The sequence below is a fragment of the Lissotriton helveticus genome, chromosome 4_1 (genome assembly GCF_964261635.1).
Source record: "Lissotriton helveticus chromosome 4_1, aLisHel1.1, whole genome shotgun sequence".
NCBI classification, from domain to species: domain Eukaryota; kingdom Metazoa; phylum Chordata; class Amphibia; order Caudata; family Salamandridae; genus Lissotriton; species Lissotriton helveticus.
Genome location: NC_136063.1, coordinates 840,310,297 through 840,330,196, shown reverse-complemented (window position 1 = coordinate 840,330,196; position 19,900 = coordinate 840,310,297).

The window sequence follows — 19,900 nt, the reverse complement described above, 5'->3', positions numbered from 1 at the left end:
AATTTATATTAAAAATATGTAATGTAATTTAAAAAATGAAATATCTAAAAATAAATAGTTTAAAACAATGTACTAAATCAGTATAAAAAAATATAACAATTAATACATATAAAAATTATCATTTACAAAACCTTTGAAATTCACAGAAAAAAACGTAGGCTTCAGCCACGTTATAGTTAGGAATTAGCTTTTAAAAAACCTTAGAAATTCACTGAAAAAAACATAGGTTCCAGCCACGTTATAGTTAGGAATTAGCATTTAAAAAACCTTAGAAATTCACTGAAAAAACCATAGGTTTCACACATGTTATAGTTAGCTGGACATTTCACTCATACAAAACCATTGAAATTTCCCCGTTATAGTTAGTTCAGCTAACTATAACTCGGGTGCCCGCAATGCACTGCTGATGACTTCACATATTACATCACTCATGACATGGTCAGTGACATCACTCATGACATCACTCATGACATCTCAAATGACATCACTCGTGACCCATGTGCCGCCTCCAGGGTACGGGAGGCAGAAGTGGCATCGCAGGTCCTCTTGAAGACCGTTTTGTGGGTTGTGGTGCTTGACACTTTGCTGCCCTGCCCGTGCACACGACTGGGCACCCCACCTCGTGTGCCATCTGCAGGGCCTCCGCCCTCGGATCATGGTTTCGGTTTCTGGAGTGGCAACATAAACAGTTGCTCCCAAAGGACTAGCCAGAACACTTAGGTGAATATACCCTGCACCAGCATTCCACGGAAATTCTTTCCTAGCTCTCCCACGTCGACGCGGACGTCATAATAGCATGGCTCCACTCGGGACACCGTATGAGGTCATAAGAGGACATCGTCGGCGGGCTGACGTCAGTTCCACCCATTTTTTCCATGCTATCGAGGCAAACAGGTGGACCGAGACATTTTCACATGTATACATAGGTATAATAAATATATATATATTTACTGAAAAAAACATTATAGTTAGAAATTAGCATTTAAAAAACCTTAGATATTCACAGAAAAAACCATAGGTTTCAGGGGCGTTACAGTTAGTTGGACATTTCACTCGTACAAAACCATAGAAATTTCCCTGTTATATTTAGTTCAGCTAACTATAACTCACGCGCCCGCAATGCACTGCTGATGATATCACATATTACATCACTCATGACATGGTCAGTGACATCACTCATGACATCTCACATGACATCACTGATTACATCATCCAGTGAATGTGTGTTTTTCTGAAAATTAAATATGTTTTATATATGTATATTTCAAGGTCGATGGAAGAATAAATGGGTATATAAGTGTCTAAATGGATTTTAAAAAAAATTAAAATTGATTGTATGACTGACTGATTAAGTGTATCTTAGTGAATACATGGGTTAGTGAGTAATGTTTAAATATGTAAATATCTGTATGAGTCTCTCACTTTGTGTATAAGAGGCTGCATGGGTTAGTGAGTAGCTACATGAGTGTCTATATGGGTTATTAGTTGTTTTTTTTAGTATCAGTATGAGTGTCTGAGTGTCTGTATGGTTCAGAGGGGTATTACTTAGTGCAAAGATGCATGAATGAGTGACTCACTGTTTGTATGTGTTGAAGACAGCATGTGTGCAGGACTGTATAGGTGGATGAGTGTGTGTACGGGTGTGTTAGTGTGTGAATGACTGTCTCAATGGTGTCTTTATGAGTAACTACATATGTTTTAAACTAGTATTTGTGAGTATTGGTGTATATAATTGAGCATATGTGAGAGTGAGAGATTGGAAGAGTTCCTGTACAAAGAAGTAGATGTTTCTATAAGTGATTGTTTAACCCCTTCGCTGCTAGGCCTTTTCCCCTCCTGTGCTGAGGCTTTTTTTGGCGTTTTGGAGTAGTGCGCGCTTAGGCCCTTGTAACTTTTTGACCACATAAGGTATCCACGCCAAATTTGCGTCCTTTTCTTCCAACATCATGTGGATTCTAAAGGCGCCCTGGGTTTGTGGATTCCCTTGGAGGGGGCCCAGAAATTTAGCAAAATATAGTGATTTTTTTGTTTTTTTCAGAAAAATGGGAAAAACGGGCTGCAAATGAAAGCCTCTGGGTGTTTCCCTGAAAATGGTATCACAAAAAGGTTTGTGGGGCTGAAATCTCCATTTTCTCAGCTTTCAGGGAATGACAGACTTTTGTCAGAGAACCGAAATTTTTCACTCAGTTTTGGCATTTTTCTGGGACATAGCCTATTTTTGCTATTTTTAGAGCTTTCCACCTCCTTCCAGTTAATGGTAGAAATGAGTTTGAAAGCAATAATGGATCCTGGAAAGCTTTACATTTTCGAAAAGTAGACAAAATTCTGAATTCAGAAAGGGGTCATTTGTCTAAATCCATGAAGGTTTCGTTATAGAAACTAACAGTTAGATATTGGAATATTTGAAATTTTGTTGAAAAAAACAGCCTTTTGTCTCAACGTTTTCACCTATAACTTTTTCTAATTTTGACAGCTCTTGGAAAGCAATATACCGTTACATCCGATAGACCTTCCTGGTTGTGGGGATATATAGGACTTGTAGTTTCACCAAGAACCCGACGAACCCAGATCCAAAAACTGAGCAGCAACTTGCAATGGTATTTTTTCATTTACTGGGTATAGTGCACTTTGTCTTGGAAAATGTATACATGGAATAATCTGTATGAAAGACACCTATGTATTTCTGAATTGGGTACAAATTATAGACTTCAGAAACAGTATATAATTGCACATTTTCAAAGTTGGGAATACTCATACTAGCATGAGAATTATTGGTCATTTTTCATAAAGATTTTTTTTTTACTCAATGTCTTTCATTCAAAGGGAGAAATGCATGAAAGCTCAATTGGTAATAACAGTTGATTTACAAATCTGAATTACCCCAAGTGTCCCGATAAAAACGGTACCTCACTTGTGTGGGTCGGCCTTGTGCCTGCGACAGGAAACGGCGGAAAATGCAACGTGGTCACACCTAAATTTAGCAGTTACAAATTGACCCTTTTTTGGCAAAGTGCCTACCTGTAGTTTTTGCACCCTAGCTCTGCAGGCACCTAGGGAAACCTTGCAAACCTATACATTTTTGAAAAGTAGACACCCAGGGGAATTCAGGATGGGGTGACTCGACTGCCTACCACCAGGTTTTGTTACCCAGAATCCCTTGCAAAGCTAAGTTTTTCACAAAATAAACACATTTTCCTCACATTTCTGTGGTGGAAAGTTCTGGAATCTGCGTGGATCAACAAATTTCCACCCACCCAGCGTGCCCCCAGGTCTCCCGAAAAAAACGGTACCTCACTTGCGTGGGTAGGCATAGTGGCTGCGACATGAAACAGCGCAAAACGCAGCATGGTCGCACCTCAATTTCCCAGTGAAATTTAGCACGATTCGGACAAAAAGACTACCTTTTGTTTTTGCGCCGTAGCTCTGCCAGCACCTAGGGAAACCTAGCAAACCTATACATTTTTGAAAACTAGACACCCAGGGAAATTCAGGATGGGGTGACTCGCCTGCCTATCCCCAGGTTTTGTTACCCAGAATCCCTTGCAAACATAAAAATTTGACCAAAAAAACACATTTTCCTCACATTTCTGTGGTGGTAAGTTCTGGAATCTGCGTGGATCAACAAATTTCCACCCACCCAGCGTGCCCCCAGGTCTCCCGAAAAAAACGGTACCTCACTTGCGTGGGTAGGCATAGTGGCTGCGACATGAAACAGCGCAAAACGCAGCATGGTCGCACCTCAATTTCCCAGTGAAATTTAGCACGATTCGGACAAAAAGACTACCTTTTGTTTTTGCGCCGTAGCTCTGCCAGCACCTAGGGAAACCTAGCAAACCTATACATTTTTGAAAACTAGACACCCAGGGGAATTCAGGATGGGGTGACTCGCCTGCCTACCCCCAGGTTTTGTTACCCAGAATCCCTTGCAAACATAAAAATTTGACCAAAAAAACACATTTTCCTCACATTTCTGTGGTGGAAAGTTCTGGAATCTGCGTGGATCAACAAATTTCCACCCACCCAGCGTGCCCCCAGGTCTCCCGAAAAAAACGGTACCTCACTTGCGTGGGTAGGCATAGTGGCTGCGACATGAAACAGCGCAAAACGCAGCATGGTCGCACCTCAATTTCCCAGTGAAATTTAGCACGATTCGGACAAAAAGACTACCTTTTGTTTTTGCGCCGTAGCTCTGCCAGCATCTAGGGAAACCTAGCAAACCTATACATTTTTGAAAACTAGACACCCAGGGGAATTCAGGATGGGGTGACTCGCCTGCCTACCCCCAGGTTTTGTTACCCAGAATCCCTTGCAAACATAAAAATTTGACCAAAAAAACACATTTTCCTCACATTTCTGTGATGGAAAGTTCTGGAATCTGCGTGGATCAACAAATTTCCACTCACCCAGCGTGCCCCCAGGTCTCCCGAAAAAAACGGTACCTCACTTGCGTGGGTAGGCATAGTGGCTGCGACATGAAACAGCGCAAAACGCAGCATGGTTGCACCTCAATTTCCCAGTGAAATTTAGCACGATTCGGACAAAAAGACTACCTTTTGTTTTTGCGCCGTAGCTCTGCCAGCACCTAGGGAAACCTAGCAAACCTATACATTTTTGAAAACTAGACACCCAGGGAAATTCAGGATGGGGTGACTCGCCTGCCTACCCCCAGGTTTTGTTACCCAGAATCCCTTGCAAACATAAAAATTTTACCAAAAAAACACATTTTCCTCACATTTCTGTGGTGGAAAGTTCTGGAATCTGCGTGGATCAACAAATTTCCACCCACCCAGCGTGCCCCCAGGTCTCCCGAAAAAAACGGTACCTCACTTGCGTGGGTAGGCATAGTGGCTGCGACATGAAACAGCGCAAAACGCAGCATGGTCGCACCTCAATTTCCCAGTGAAATTTAGCACGATTCGGACAAAAAGACTACCTTTTGTTTTTGCGCCGTAGCTCTGCCAGCACCTAGGGAAACCTACCAAACCTATACATTTTTGAAAACTAGACACCCAGGGGAATTCAGGATGGGGTGACTCGCCTGCCTACCCCCAGGTTTTGTTACCCAGAATCCCTTGCAAACATAAAAATTTGACCAAAAAAACACATTTTCCTCACATTTCTGTGGTGGAAAGTTCTGGAATCTGCGTGGATCAACAAATTTCCACCCACCCAGCGTGCCCCCAGGTCTCCCGAAAAAAACGGTACCTCACTTGCGTGGGTAGGCATAGTGGCTGCGACATGAAACAGCGCAAAACGCAGCATGGTCGCACCTCAATTTCCCAGTGAAATTTAGCACGATTCGGACAAAAAGACTACCTTTTGTTTTTGCGCCGTAGCTCTGCCAGCACCTAGGGAAACCTAGCAAACCTATACATTTTTTAAAACTAGACACCCAGGGGAATTCAGGATGTGGTGACTCGCCTGCCTACCCCCAGGTTTTGTTACCCAGAATCCCTTGCAAACATAAAAATTTGACCAAAAAAACACATTTTCCTCACATTTCTGTGGTGGAAAGTTCTGGAATCTGCGTGGATCAACAAATTTCCACCCACCCAGCGTGCCCCCAGGTCTCCCGAAAAAAACGGTACCTCACTTGCGTGGGTAGGCATAGTGGCTGCGACATGAAACAGCGCAAAACGCAGCATAGTCGCACCTCAATTTCCCAGTGAAATTTAGCACGATTCGGACAAAAAGACTACCTTTTGTTTTTGCGCCGTAGCTCTGCCAGCACCTAGGGAAACCTAGCAAACCTATACATTTTTGAAAACTAGACACCCAGGGGAATTCAGGATGGGGTGACTCGCCTGCCTACCCCCAGGTTTTGTTACCCAGAATCCCTTGCAAACATAAAAATTTGACCAAAAAAACACATTTTCCTCACATTTCTGTGGTGGAAAGTTCTGGAATCTGCGTGGATCAACAAATTTCCACCCACCCAGCGTGCCCCCAGGTCTCCCGAAAAAAACGGTACCTCACTTGCGTGGGTAGGCATAGTGGCTGCGACATGAAACAGCGCAAAACGCAGCATGGTCGCACCTCAATTTCCCAGTGAAATTTAGCACGATTCGGACAAAAAGACTACCTTTTGTTTTTGCGCCGTAGCTCTGCCAGCACCTAGGGAAACCTAGCAAACCTATACATTTTTGAAAACTAGACACCCAGGGGAATTCAGGATGGGGTGACTCGCCTGCCTACCCCCAGGTTTTGTTACCCAGAATCCCTTGCAAACATAAAACTTTGACCAAAAAAACACATTTTCCTCACATTTCTGTGGTGGAAAGTTCTGGAATCTGCGTGGATCAACAAATTTCCACCCACCCAGCGTGCCCCCAGGTCTCCCGAAAAAAACGGTACCTCACTTGCGTGGGTAGGCATAGTGGCTGCGACATGAAACAGCGCAAAACGCAGCATGGTCGCACCTCAATTTCCCAGTGAAATTTAGCACGATTCGGACAAAAAGACTACCTTTTGTTTTTGCGCCGTAGCTCTGCCAGCACCTAGGGAAACCTAGCAAACCTATACATTTTTGAAAACTAGACACCCAGGGGAATTCAGGATGGGGTGACTCGCCTGCCTACCCCCAGGTTTTGTTACCCAGAATCCCTTGCAAACATAAAAATTTGACCAAAAAAACACATTTTCCTCACATTTCTGTGGTGGAAAGTTCTGGAATCTGCGTGGATCAACAAATTTCCACCCACCCAGCGTGCCCCCAGGTCTCCCGAAAAAAACGGTACCTCACTTGCGTGGGTAGGCATAGTGGCTGCGACATGAAACAGCGCAAAACGCAGCATGGTCGCACCTCAATTTCCCAGTGAAATTTAGCACGATTCGGACAAAAAGACTACCTTTTGTTTTTGCGCCGTAGCTCTGCCAGCACCTAGGGAAACCTAGCAAACCTATACATTTTTGAAAACTAGACACCCAGGGGAATTCAGGATGGGGTGACTCGCCTGCCTACCCCCAGGTTTTGTTACCCAGAATCCCTTGCAAACATAAAAATTTGACCAAAAAAACACATTTTCCTCACATTTCTGTGGTGGAAAGTTCTGGAATCTGCGTGGATCAACAAATTTCCACCCACCCAGCGTGCCCCCAGGTCTCCCGAAAAAAACGGTACCTCACTTGCGTGGGTAAACATAGTGGCTGCAACAGGAAACGGTTCAAATTGTACGGTGGTGAATTTACATTACCTTATTGCAAAACTACCTTGATTTTGGGGGGGGGGCATCTGAGTTTGTGGCCCGGGGCTCGGTGGTATTCTTTGCAAAGTAGCAAACCCAAACAGTTCTGAAAACTAGACACCCGGGGGACTCCAGGGAGGTATGGCATGCATGGGTCCCCCAATGTTTTCCTACCCAGAACTCTCTGCAAACCTTAAAATTAGGTAAAAATTGCACTTTTCCAAACTTTTTGGCGTGGGATCGCCGGGTCGGCAAAAAAGTCATACCACCCTGCGTTCCCCTTGTTCTCCCGAGTAAAAGGATACCTCACTTGTGTGGGTGCCCCAAAGCAGAATACGCCAAAAATGAATTTTGAAAAAAGTAGTTTTTACTCATATTTACGTTTTACAAATTAAGCACCCCAGCCTAAGTCACATGCCTTTGGCCCACCCACACAAGTGAGGTATCATTTTACTCGGGAGAATAAGGGAAACACTGGGTGGTAGGACATTTGTTCCGGCAGCGAGATCCCACCCAAAAAAGTATGGAAAAGTGGGTTTTTTGACCAAAATTTCAGGTTTGCAGGGGTTTCTGGGTAGGAAAACATTGGGGGACCCACGCATGCCATACCACCCTGGACTCCCCTGGGTGTCTAGTTCTCAGAACTGTTTGGGTTTGGTAGTTTCCAAAGATGCCTGCCAAGCCCCGGGCCAAAAGCTCAGGTGACCCCCTCAAAAAATAAGATTATTTGGCTAAAGGTAAAGTTTTTGTCTCCACAGTATGAATTGGGCCTTTTCCTAAAGCAGCCGCTATGCCTACCCACGCAAGTGAGGTACCATTTTTATCGGGAGACCTTGGGGAACGCTGGGTGGGAGGTAATTTGTGTGTGCCCAGTGATGCCACGCTTTCCCACACTAAAACGTGTGAAAAAACTGATTTTTTACCATGCAAAAAATGAGGTTTGCAAGGGATTCTGGGTAAAGGAACGTTGGAGGATCCACGCAAGCCATACCTCCTTGGAAGCCCCCGGTTGTCTACTTTTCAGAAATGTGTGGGATTGGTAGGTTTCCCTAGATGGCTGTCTCGCACGGGGCCAAAAACCCAGGTAACCCCTCTTGCAAAAGCTGGTGGACTTAGGGGTTACCTGGGTTTCTGGCCCCGTGCGAGACAGCCATCTATGGAAACCTACGAAACCCACACATTTCTGAAAAGTAGACACCCGGGCGCTTCCAAGGAGGTATGGCTTGCGTGGATCCGCCAACGTTCCTTTACCCAGAATCCCTTGCAAACCTCAATTTTAGCAGAAAAAAATCAATTTTTTCACACGTTGTAGTCTGGGAAAGCGTGGCATCACTGGGCTCACACAAATTACCTCCCACCCAGCATTCCCCCAGGTCTCCCGATAAAAACGGTACCTCACTTGCGTGGGTAGCCATAGTGGCTGCAACAGGAAAAGGTCCAAATCTAACAGTGGTGAATATAAAATACCCTGAAGCAATATAACTTTGATTTTTTTGGGGGGAGGCACCTGAGTTTTTGGCCCGGGATGGGTGGTATTCTTTGGAAAGTAGCAAACCCAAACAGTTCTGAAAACTAGACACCCGGGAGAGTCCAGGGAGGTATGGCATGTGTGGGTCCACCAATGTTTTCCTACCCAGAACTCCTTGCAAACCTTAAAAATAGGTAAAAATAGCACTTTTCCAAACATTTTGGCGTGGGATCGCCGTGCCGGCAAAAAAGTCCTACCACCCTGCGCTCCCCTTGTTCTCCCAAGTAAAAGGATACCACACCTTAACAGAGTTACTCAAAAGTCAAACATTCAAGCACGGCTATCTATTCCTCAAAGACACACACATACAGGTTGGATTTGGCACGAGGGCGAGTGATGGTTCAGTACATAAAATTTTATTAACAAGATATTTCAAAAAAATGAAATGCTCTGTCAATAAATAAATGCATAAAAACTGAACCAGTGACTCGCAACTCGTGAGCTGTAAAGCCACGACAAGGCACCAACCGTTTTACAGGCCATTCACGCACCTTTCATACCTGATACAAACCAGACCATTGACACCATCCGAATGGAAAAGCAACACATAACAACAATCACAATAAGGGGCAAGGTACACCCTACTGCAGAAATTAGAAAAAAAACAATTATTACTGCACACCCATCTAATCCGCAAGCACACACACATACTGGTTGGATTTGGCACGAGGGTGAGTGATGATTCAGTACATACAATTGGATACGCAAGTAATTTCATCAAAAATGAAATACACTGCGTATAATTGAAAGTATGATAAACTGAACCACTGACTCGCAGCTCGTGAGCTGTAAAGCCACGTCAAGGCACCAACCTCTTTACAGGCCATTCATACACCTTTCGTACGCGTGACACATACAAAACATTCACACCGCCAGCCGCGGACCCATCACATTTCAACACTCACACCAGCAAACAGCGCCATTCAAGGGCCCATCACTTTCACACGCCCACATTTCTGACACTGCAACTACACAAAATGATGGACTGTGTGGAGTGTCACTCAACTAGCAGTGTGTGTAGTGACCAACAGAAAGTAACTACTCACACACCGCCTGCCGAGCGCCAGTCCACCCACACCACCATCCAAGCACCAGACCATGCACACTGCCAGCCAAACACCACTCAGCGCACACCGACAGCCAACTACCACTCCACACACACCACCAGCCAAGCATCACTCCACGCACACCACCAGCCAAGCGCCACTCCACAAACACAACACCATCCAAGCACCACTCCACACACGCCGCCAGCCAAGCACCACTCCACACACACCGCCAGCCAAGCACCACTCCACTCACACCGCCAGCCAAGCACCTAACCATACACTCCGCCAGCCAAGCAAAAATCCACTAACCCCCCCAGCACAACTCCAATCCATGCACTATTCCAGCCAAGCACCAGACCACGCACACCACCAGCCAAGCGCCTGTCCACGCACACCAACAATCCAAGCACAATCCTGCACACACCACCATCAAAATTAGAATTTTTTAAAGAAATACCACAAATCAAATGTAGAAACCTACAAATCTGTTAACACAAATTCAAAACCTAAATGCTTTGCACTAATGCAAACCTAAAAGCAAACAAAAAAATATTACAGAAAACAAACCAGACAGTACACTTACAAGCTCAATGAAACTCCCAAAACTTCTTTTGTGTGTGGTACGATTTAAAACAAGCTGGCACACACAATCCAGGATTTGAAGGACAGTCAGGACAGTGCATACGAGACTCCCTCCGCACTTCTCTTCGCCAACAGACTCTACATCTTTTAGTGGGTTTGTCTTTTGCAGTTGTGGGAGGAATGTATTCTGGAAAGTGGCGATCTTTCAGTCTAGCCACTTCCTCCACCACTCCAAATCTTGGCACACTTGCCTGTTCCACTAGTACAAGGCTGCCTATTATAGTCTCCTGAAACTTAACAAAAGGCATCTTTGACTCAGGACAAGATTTCTGGAAAACAACAAAAGCATTAAAGGATGCCAAGTGGAAAAGATGGATAGCCAACTTCTTGTACCAAACGTAAGCCTTTCGAAGAGCAGCATAAGGTTCCAACCTCTGATCTACTCTGTCAACACCACCCATGTGCCTATTATAGTCTAAAATGCACACAGGTTTACGCACTTCAGCAGTCTCACCCCGAACTGGCAGAGCTTCAGTGCTTTCGTCATGGATAGTAGTCAGCATGTAAACATCTCTCCTGTCTGAAAACTTCACAGCTAGAAGCTTCCCACATCGCAATGCAGTAGACTGTCCCCGCACAAGCCTTTTGCAAACAAGTTCTATTGGAAAACCTTTCCGGTTACTGCGCATCGTGCCACATGCAACAGTGCCCACTTTGGCCAACTCCTTGAACAAACGCACACTAGTGTAGAAGTTATCTACATATAAATGGTGGCCTTTGTTAAATAATCGTCTACCTAGTTCCCACACAATTTTCTCAGTCACTCCAAAAGTGGACGGACAAGCAGAAGTGTTAATGCTGGAATCCTTACCGGTGTACACCCTGAAATTATAAACATATCCAGTCTCACTGTCACACAGCATATACAGTTTGATGCCATAGCGTGCCCTCTTACTAGGAATGTATTGCCTAAAAACCAAGCGGCCCTTGAACAACACCAAAGACTCGTCCACAGCTATTTCTCTTCCAGGTGCAAACATCTCAGGAAAACGATCAACAAAGTGATCAAGGACAGGCCGAATCTTAAAAAGACGGTCACAATCAGGGTGATCGCGTGGCAACGCTAAATCATTATCAACAAAATGCATCATGCGAAGAAGAAGCATATATCGATCACGAGTCATAAGTGCTGGAAATATAGATGTTGCCATCAAGGGACTAGTGGACCAATAAGAAGACATTGATGGCTTCCTTAGCAAGCCCATCAAAAAAGTTAATCCCAAAAACTTCTTCATCTCTTCAACATATGTGGGAGACCAATGGGTAGCTCTGGAATGGGGCTTAAGGCTGGCACTGTGGTCCCTCAAATACTGCTCTGCATACAAATTAGTTTGCTCCACAATCTCCTGCAAAAACTCATCGTCAAAAAACAATTGAAAATATTGAATTGGCAAAAAATTGTCAGTATCCACTCTACACCCTGGAACACCAGTGAAGTCTGGCAATTCCGGCTGCACCATGCCAGGGGCAACCCAGACGTCATCACTAACATGAGGAGAAGAAGCCACCCTAGCCTGCAGGCCAGATGCCTCTTGCTGCACTACATCAACGGGAACACTAGCATCCCCAGATGCCTCTTGCCTCACTACACCAACAGGAATACTAGCATCCCCAGATACATTTTGCATCTCTTCACCAACAGACGAACTCACATCCCCAGCTGCCTCTTGCATCTCAACATCAACAGAAGAACTCGCATCCCCAGATGCCACTTGCTGCTCAACAACAACAGAAAGACTAGCAGCACCAGATGCCTCATGCTGCTCAACAACAGGAAGACTAGCAGCACCAGATAACCTTTGGCGCACCACAGCAATGTGAAACCTTTTGGGCGCAGCCTTTACCACACTTGCCTGTTCCTGACGAGAAAAAAAGGGAAACCTTGAGGACCTAGGCTGCCGCTCACATGGCTCTTCCCTCTCTACCGGCACATCAATGTCCCTCTCTACCACAGGCACTTCATCAGCACTAGAAGAAGAATCATCATCCGATGATACCATGCGAAGAGAAAACTCACTGCCTGAATCTTCTGCACCTAACTCAAGCTCCGAATCGGAGTCAGTGTCTGGACCATGGTCAGAGGAAGACTCAAAAAGCAAACTAACAACCTGCTTAGCAGTAATCCTGCGAGCAGCCATTATCCTTACAAATCAAGAAGACTACACACACAAGTGAACAACAACCTACACTGTGCAAAGGAAGAAGTAAACAAGGTAGAGTCTTCACACAAAAATCAATACACTCAAAAACAATTCAAATCTAACCAAATATAAGAAGACTCACCAGCACCTACTCTGCTGAAACACAGCAAAAAGAAAGGAAATCCCACTGGAAAGAAAAAAAACCAAGTATAGATTAGACAAAGTACACATCAAGCAGCAATACAAAAAAAAAGTTAACAATCAAGAAACACAAAGCCACACAAACAGCAATAACTTCACTTTTCATAACAACACATTTATCTAGGAAAAATAGTACAAAAAACATTTACTTACCAAGCACATGCAACTACACAAGCTGCAAAACCAGCATTAACCGAACCACAACCTACACCAATACAAACAGCAAAAGCCTGGATCAAAAACAAAGAAGAAAAAAAATAATTTAATACTACATTTCACAAACAACATAACAAATGAATAAACAATACACAAATGTACCCCCAAAATCACATCCACACAGATGGGCCATCAAAAAGGGCAAAACGGACAAAAGTACGGGTTGATTTGCCCACCGGGGGGGGGGGGCCAGAACATCTAAATTTAAAATCCGACCCACCTGAAAGCGACCCTTGCACAATGGGTCACTTCCTACAATCTAAAATAAAATCCCTGGTGCTAGTGAGGGCATTTCCACCGCACAATCGCAATGCTGTGCGCGACCGTGAGCCAGAAATGCCCTGCAAAGAGACATCAGAAGAGAGGAAAATCACTTACCTCTCCCCTGAAGCCTCTTTGCAAACCCCCCCAAATATCTCAAAACCAACCTAACACCTCCAGGCGCAGGAAGCAAATGGCTTCCCGACCGCCTGGGAATCCCTGAAGATGTTGCCGCGTGCTGTGCGCGCTGACATCATCAGGGATTCTCATGGGGAGGGGGACAACAGAATTACTGTGGTTAACTGCGATGCTGGACAGAGGCACTTGCATCCTTGATTTTCACAAGCGCAATCCTAAAACAGTTCCTATGACCAGGAGCTTCTTTCTCCCCATCTGCTGCTCTCAACAGTCTCTGACCATTTATACACATAAGAGGCATGTGAACTCACACAGAAGATCCCCTATTGGCAACGCCCACCAACTAGCGGAGTGCACCATCTTTCCTAAATTTACCCACTATGATGGACAGCTCACTCAAGGGACCTGTGCACACATTGGTGCGATGGCATAGTAACACACACGGACACTGGAGACAAAGCAAGCGCTCGAGTTGCAGCACAAATTCAGAAAAACATTCATCAGCCCAAAAACATTTGTGACCTTCCCACTATGATTCACAGCTCACACAAGGGACCCCTGCGCACATCTGTGCAATTGCATAGTAACGCACACATGGACACTGGAGACAAAGATGGGGCTCGAGTTGCAGCACAAACTCAGGAAAGCAATCATCAGCCCAAAAACATTTGTGAACTTCCCACTATGATGAACAAATGGTCTCTGCTTCCAGATACCTAAGAGCGTTGCTAGTTTATTCAGATAACAACCAACACACACTGGGGTCGATTGTGAAAATATGGTATTGTGTACAAAAAAGGGGAGAAATGCTCCTCTTTTAGGTGTCCCCTCACTCACCAGGGTTGCCCCACGGTGACATGCTTCATCATTGGGGCCATCCCAGTCCTCTACGGGCTGGGGCGTGCTGCGACTTGCGAAAGTTACGTAGGAGCACTTTATTAGACTATGTGTGGTGCATGTGTATTTGAGGAGTGGACTATGTGATGTGTGAAATACCTGCCCAGTAGGTTTACAATAAACTTTATTCTTGCCTCTAGGTGGTAATAAACGGGGTGGAAAGATAGGCTGCCCTAAACGTAATGTGTCCAGATGTACCTATCAACTCCTATCGTCGACATGTTTCGTGCATACCCCAAACACTATGATGGACAGCTCACACAAGGGACCCCTGCGCACATCTGTGCAATTGCATAGTAACGCACACATGGACACTGGAGACAAAGATGGCGCTCGAGTTGCGGCACAAACTCAGGAAAACAATCATCAACACAAAAAAATTTGTGAGCTTCCCACTATGATGGACAGCCCACTCAAGGGACCCCTGCGCACATTTGTGCAGTTGCATAGTAACGCACCCATGGTCAATGGAGACAAAGATGGCGCTAGAGTTGCAGCACAAATTCAGGTAACAATCAACAGCCCAAAAACATTTGTGAGCTTCCCACTATGATGGACAGCTCACTCAAGGGACCCCTTCGCACATGGCATAGTAACACACACATGGTCACTGGAGACAAAGCATGTGTTTGAAAAGCAGCACACAAAAAAAAAACATTCATCAGGCCAAAAACACTAGTGAGCTTTGCCTAGGCAGCACAGGTGTGTTTTTTAGCCACTTCAGAAACACACATCAGTATAAGTAATGAAGGACAGAGGCACTTGCATCCTTCATTACAATGAGCACTATTATTTTACTTTATAAATGACCCCCATCGGCATTTTTGTAGAAAAAACGGCCTTTCAACAACATTGCAGCAAAGAGAAGACTTCATAGATAATGTTCCCCCAACAAGGGGAGCGACCCTTCCCCAAGGGGCCGCTCCCCGAACTACGAAATTGATCATCCATGAAAAAAAAAAAAAAATCCCTAACATTCCTGCTGCACGATCGCACGATCGTGCAGCAGGAAACCTCTAAATGCCACCGAGGGAAAGGAAAAGCCTTTCCTTTCCCTCCTTAGAACCAATACAGAAATCTCCCCCGCCCCAGCCGCAAAACTAACCTGTTTACCATCCGACGCGCAGGAAGCAAATGGCTTCCCTGCGCGTCGGTAAACAAATGGAGCCTCCGGTGACGTCAGCGCGCCTCGCGCGCTGACGTCATTGATGACGCGGGCGGGGAGGGCGGGGGGAGGCAGGGGAAGGTCTTCCCCTGCCATCCCCGCAGAAACTAAAAAAATCGGGCTGACTCGGGGGGAGCGCTGGCGCTTCCCCCGAGGGTGGGGCTCATGACGAGCTGGGCTCGTCATGAGCGTGCGAGGAGGCTACGCCATGACGAGCCCAGCTCGTCATCAGCCCCGAAGGGGTTAAGAGAGTATGTGTAAGTTTCTGTAGAAGTAAGTGTGGTAGTGTGTGTATAACTGTATATGCAAGTAAATGGATGTTTGATACTTTGTTTGCATGTGTGACTATGTGTGTGAGTAACTCTACGGATGAGTGGTGGTATGCAACAGGATGTATAGGTGTATGAGTACATACGATGAGTGAGTACATGTATAAGTGACTATACAGAACTGTTGGTGAATGAGTGGATGTGTATGTAGATGTTGGAATTACTGAATAGGTTGTTGTAACTGGTATTGGTATATCAATTTTTGTGAAAATTTTTGTTTCTATATTTGAATGTGTGAATCAAAGGTTATATTACGGTGAGAGGAGGTCTGCCACTCTTTCACAAGGATGATGTCATCAGTGATGTCATTTGAGATGCAATCAGTGATGTCATCAGTGATGTCACTGACCATGTCATGAGTGATGTAATATGTGACGTCATCAGCAGTGCATTGCGGGCTCGCGAGTTATAGTTAGCTGAACTAACTATAACGGGGGAATTTCTATGGTTTTGTACGAGTGAAATGTCCAACTAACTATAACGCCCCTGAAACCTATGTTTTTTTCAGTGAATATATATATATGTTTAATATTTACCTAATTATTAGGGACGGTTTAAAAAAAGTTTTGGGTGGCAAGGGAATTTGTAGGGTTTAGGGTGGGTATGTTTTTTTGGTGACAAGGGCATTTTTGGGTTTGGAGAGGGTATGGGTATTTGGGTGTCAAGGGTAATTGTAAGGTTTAGGGTGGGTATGGGTATTTGGGTGGCAAGGGTAAGTTTAGAGTTTAGGGTAGGTATGGATTTTTGGATGGCAAGGTATTTTTTTAGGATTTGGGGTAGGTATGGATTGAGGGGTTAAGTATATATATATATATATATATATATATATATATTACCTACTGGCGGTCGCCAGTAGGTATATATAGTTAGGATTTTTTCTCTATGGGTTTTTTGAAAATTCTATGTCTAATAACTTTGGCGTTTGTGGACGGAATCGGCTGAAATTTTCAGGAAAATGGCACATTTTGTTTCTGAGCAGCCCTTGAAAATTTGGGGGGGGTTCGTCCAGTGGGGGCCGAGAAAAAAGGGGGGTCCCAAAACGTGTTTTTAACATTGAGTTTTCCATAGGGCGGTTGGCCTCACTTTTAGCCCGAACGGCTGAATGGATTTGCACGAAACTTGGCAAAATTGTAGGGACTGGTAGCCCGATGTGCCTTTTGTAGGTCTCAATATATGTGCTCCAGTGGATTTTGAGAAATTAACGTTTAAAAAAAGATATATATCTGTAACAGCGGACCGGTTAGCGCTCTGGTTCGCGGACTTTTCGCGCAACGGAGCTTTGTGAAGCGAAGCTGATTGGTTCTCCGGCGTCTGTCAACATTCCAAACAGTCCGTAGCGGCCGCCATCTTGTCTCTCGGTAGGATCGAGAGACAAGAGGAGGTCAAAACAAAGGGGGAAATAACTATAAGGGGGCATAGTAGATCCTCGCTGACCCCCTAGGTTTGATGTGGAGGTTTTAAAAGGGCCCCGCGGGGCAAAAAAAAATAATAATAATAATAATCGAACGGCTGAATGGATTTGCACGAAACTTGGCAAAATTGTAGGGACTGGTAGCCCGATGTGCCTTTGCTAGGTCTCAATATATGTGCTTCAGTGGATTTTGAGAAATTAACGTTCAAAAAAAGATATATATCTGTAACAGCGCACCGCTTCGCGTACTTTTCGCGTTACGGAGCTTTGCGAAGCGAAGCTGATTGGCTCTCCGGTGTCTGTAAACATTCCAAACAGTACGTAGCGGCCGCCATCTTGTCTCTCGGTAGGATCGAGAGACAAGAGGAGGCCAAAGCGAAGGGGCAAATGACCATAAGGGGGCATAGTAGATCCTCGCTGACCCCCTAGGTTTGATGTGGAGGTTTTAAAAGGGCCCCGCGGGGCAAAAAAAAAATAATAATAATAATCGAACGGCTGATGACCATAAGGGGGCATAGTAGATCCTCGCTGACCCCCTAGGTTTGATGTGGAGGTTTTAAAAGGGCCCCGCGGGGCAAAAAAAAATAATAATAATAATAATCGAACGGCTGAATGGATTTGCACGAAACTTGGTAAAATATTAGGGACTGGTAGCCCGATGTGCCTTTGCTATGTCTCAATATATGTGCTTCAGTGCATTTTGAGAAATTAACGTTCAAAAACAAGATATATATCTGTAACAGCGCTCCGCTTCGCGGAGATAAAATTATATGTGTATTACCTAGCTGTTGCTAACACCAGTTAGCGACGGCTAGTAGGAGATAGCGACCATCTTGGGTCCCACTTTGCATGTGAGTGATATTTATCACTAATGACATGCAAAGTGGGCATGCCAAGATGTTAGCGACTGGAAACAGTCGCTAACATCGCTATCTCCTATTATCAACTTTTGGAAATATTCGAGATAAGCGCGAATATCTCCAAAAAGTAACAGCTGCCCTGAGCAGTTCTTAGCCATGTTATCCAATGGGAGGTGGATAACATGGCTAAGAGCATTAGCTCGGTAATGCATGAATATCGCGGAGTTTTCAGCGACATTAATGCATTGCGCTCGTTTTTTATCGTATTTGCGATAAACCTTGATAATAGCAAGGTTTATCTGCGATAATTTCTGACGGTAAAAAAATCGTTGCTAAGCATCGTTAGGGATAAATATCGCTTAACCTTGGTAATATGCCCCAACGTCTGTTAACGTTCGATTCGAAGGAAATCAGGAATTGTTGAAAAACATTGTGTGCGCCATCTTGTCTTTTTTCAAATGCCACACTTTTGTCGTGCACGGCAGCCATTTTAGATGCCTTGACCAGATCCACTCTGTGAACGCTGTCGATCCTTAGCATGGCTCCCCACCCTCGCAAGCATCTCCCCCAGGCAGTGGTCACCCCCGCTCTCTGTTTTATGCATGGGTAATAAACCTCCCCCCATCTGCGCTGTTCTTCCCTGAGAATCACACCCTGTGCCCGCCCGACACCTCCCTTTCGCCCTATTCACTACCGCACCCTCTGACACTCCTTTTCCTCTGTGTCCGATTGTCCAGGCCGGTCCTAGGCTATCAGCTAGCCCTGCAGATGTAGTTTATGGCCACAGCTGTAAAGAATCACCCGTCTTCAAAGGAGTTATAGTAGATCAAGGCCCACACTCGATGAGATCCGTCACAGCAGAAGCGTTGCTATTATCTGAAAACCATTCTGTATTGTGATTGGGGAGGGGACCGAGCGTGAAGCGGAAGATTCCAGGGATGACTCTTTGTACATCAAAGTTTTTACAATTATGTGTCACATTAAAAATATATAGCACTCCGACAAAGTAGTAAGATTATAAAACTTTAATAATTTATAAATATATACAAGAAAACAAAAATAGTAATAACATATAAACATTTTTAGAGAAAAACAACGAAGTAGCGGTCGGCTGTGCGAATAGTCCCAACGCAGCACAACGTCCAGATTTCCGGCGTGGGGCGTCGCGGGGGGTGGGTGATCAGTAGCAAACTGTTGTGCGAATAGTTCCAAGGCAGCAGAACGCGCCGAAATCTAGATGACACAAAAGTGATGTCTAGTAAGTTGCCACCCAGCAAATAACGGCGTGGGGCGTCGCGGGGGGTGGGTCATCAGTAGCAAACTGTTGTGCGAATAGTTCCAAGGCAGCAGAACGATGGCACCAAGGTGATGTCCAGTAAGTTGCCGCACTGGTTTTGGTATCCTACAATGCTGCTCCGAATAACGGCGTGGGGCGCCCCGGGGGAGGCGGCGTGAACGGGCCTCTCCAGGTGGAGTCTCGTCTGTTGTAGTGGGGCGCCCCTTTACCGTTTCAGTTGCCATTCCGTCCGCTTTTGGTCCACTGTGTCAAAATCCGCCATTCAGCTGAGTTGCGCCCACTCTTGCGGTGCAGCGATAGGCGGCTGTCACAGGACTCTCAAAATGGCGGCAGGCTGTTTCCTTTTTGGGCCTGGTCCACTGAAATGGCCCTGGGACACCTTGGAAATCGGACGCTTGTCTGCTAGGTCTTGGACCCCATTCTCGAAAGCGTCCCCTCCGCCTTGAGAATTCATCAAAAGTTTTGGGGGCCCCGACTCCTGCAGGCTTCTGGTGGGGAGCGGCTGCCATGATTGCTCGCGGAATGACCACGACGGAGCTACGAGATGGTGGTGCTCTCATGGTGACGCCAGCTTCAGTCTG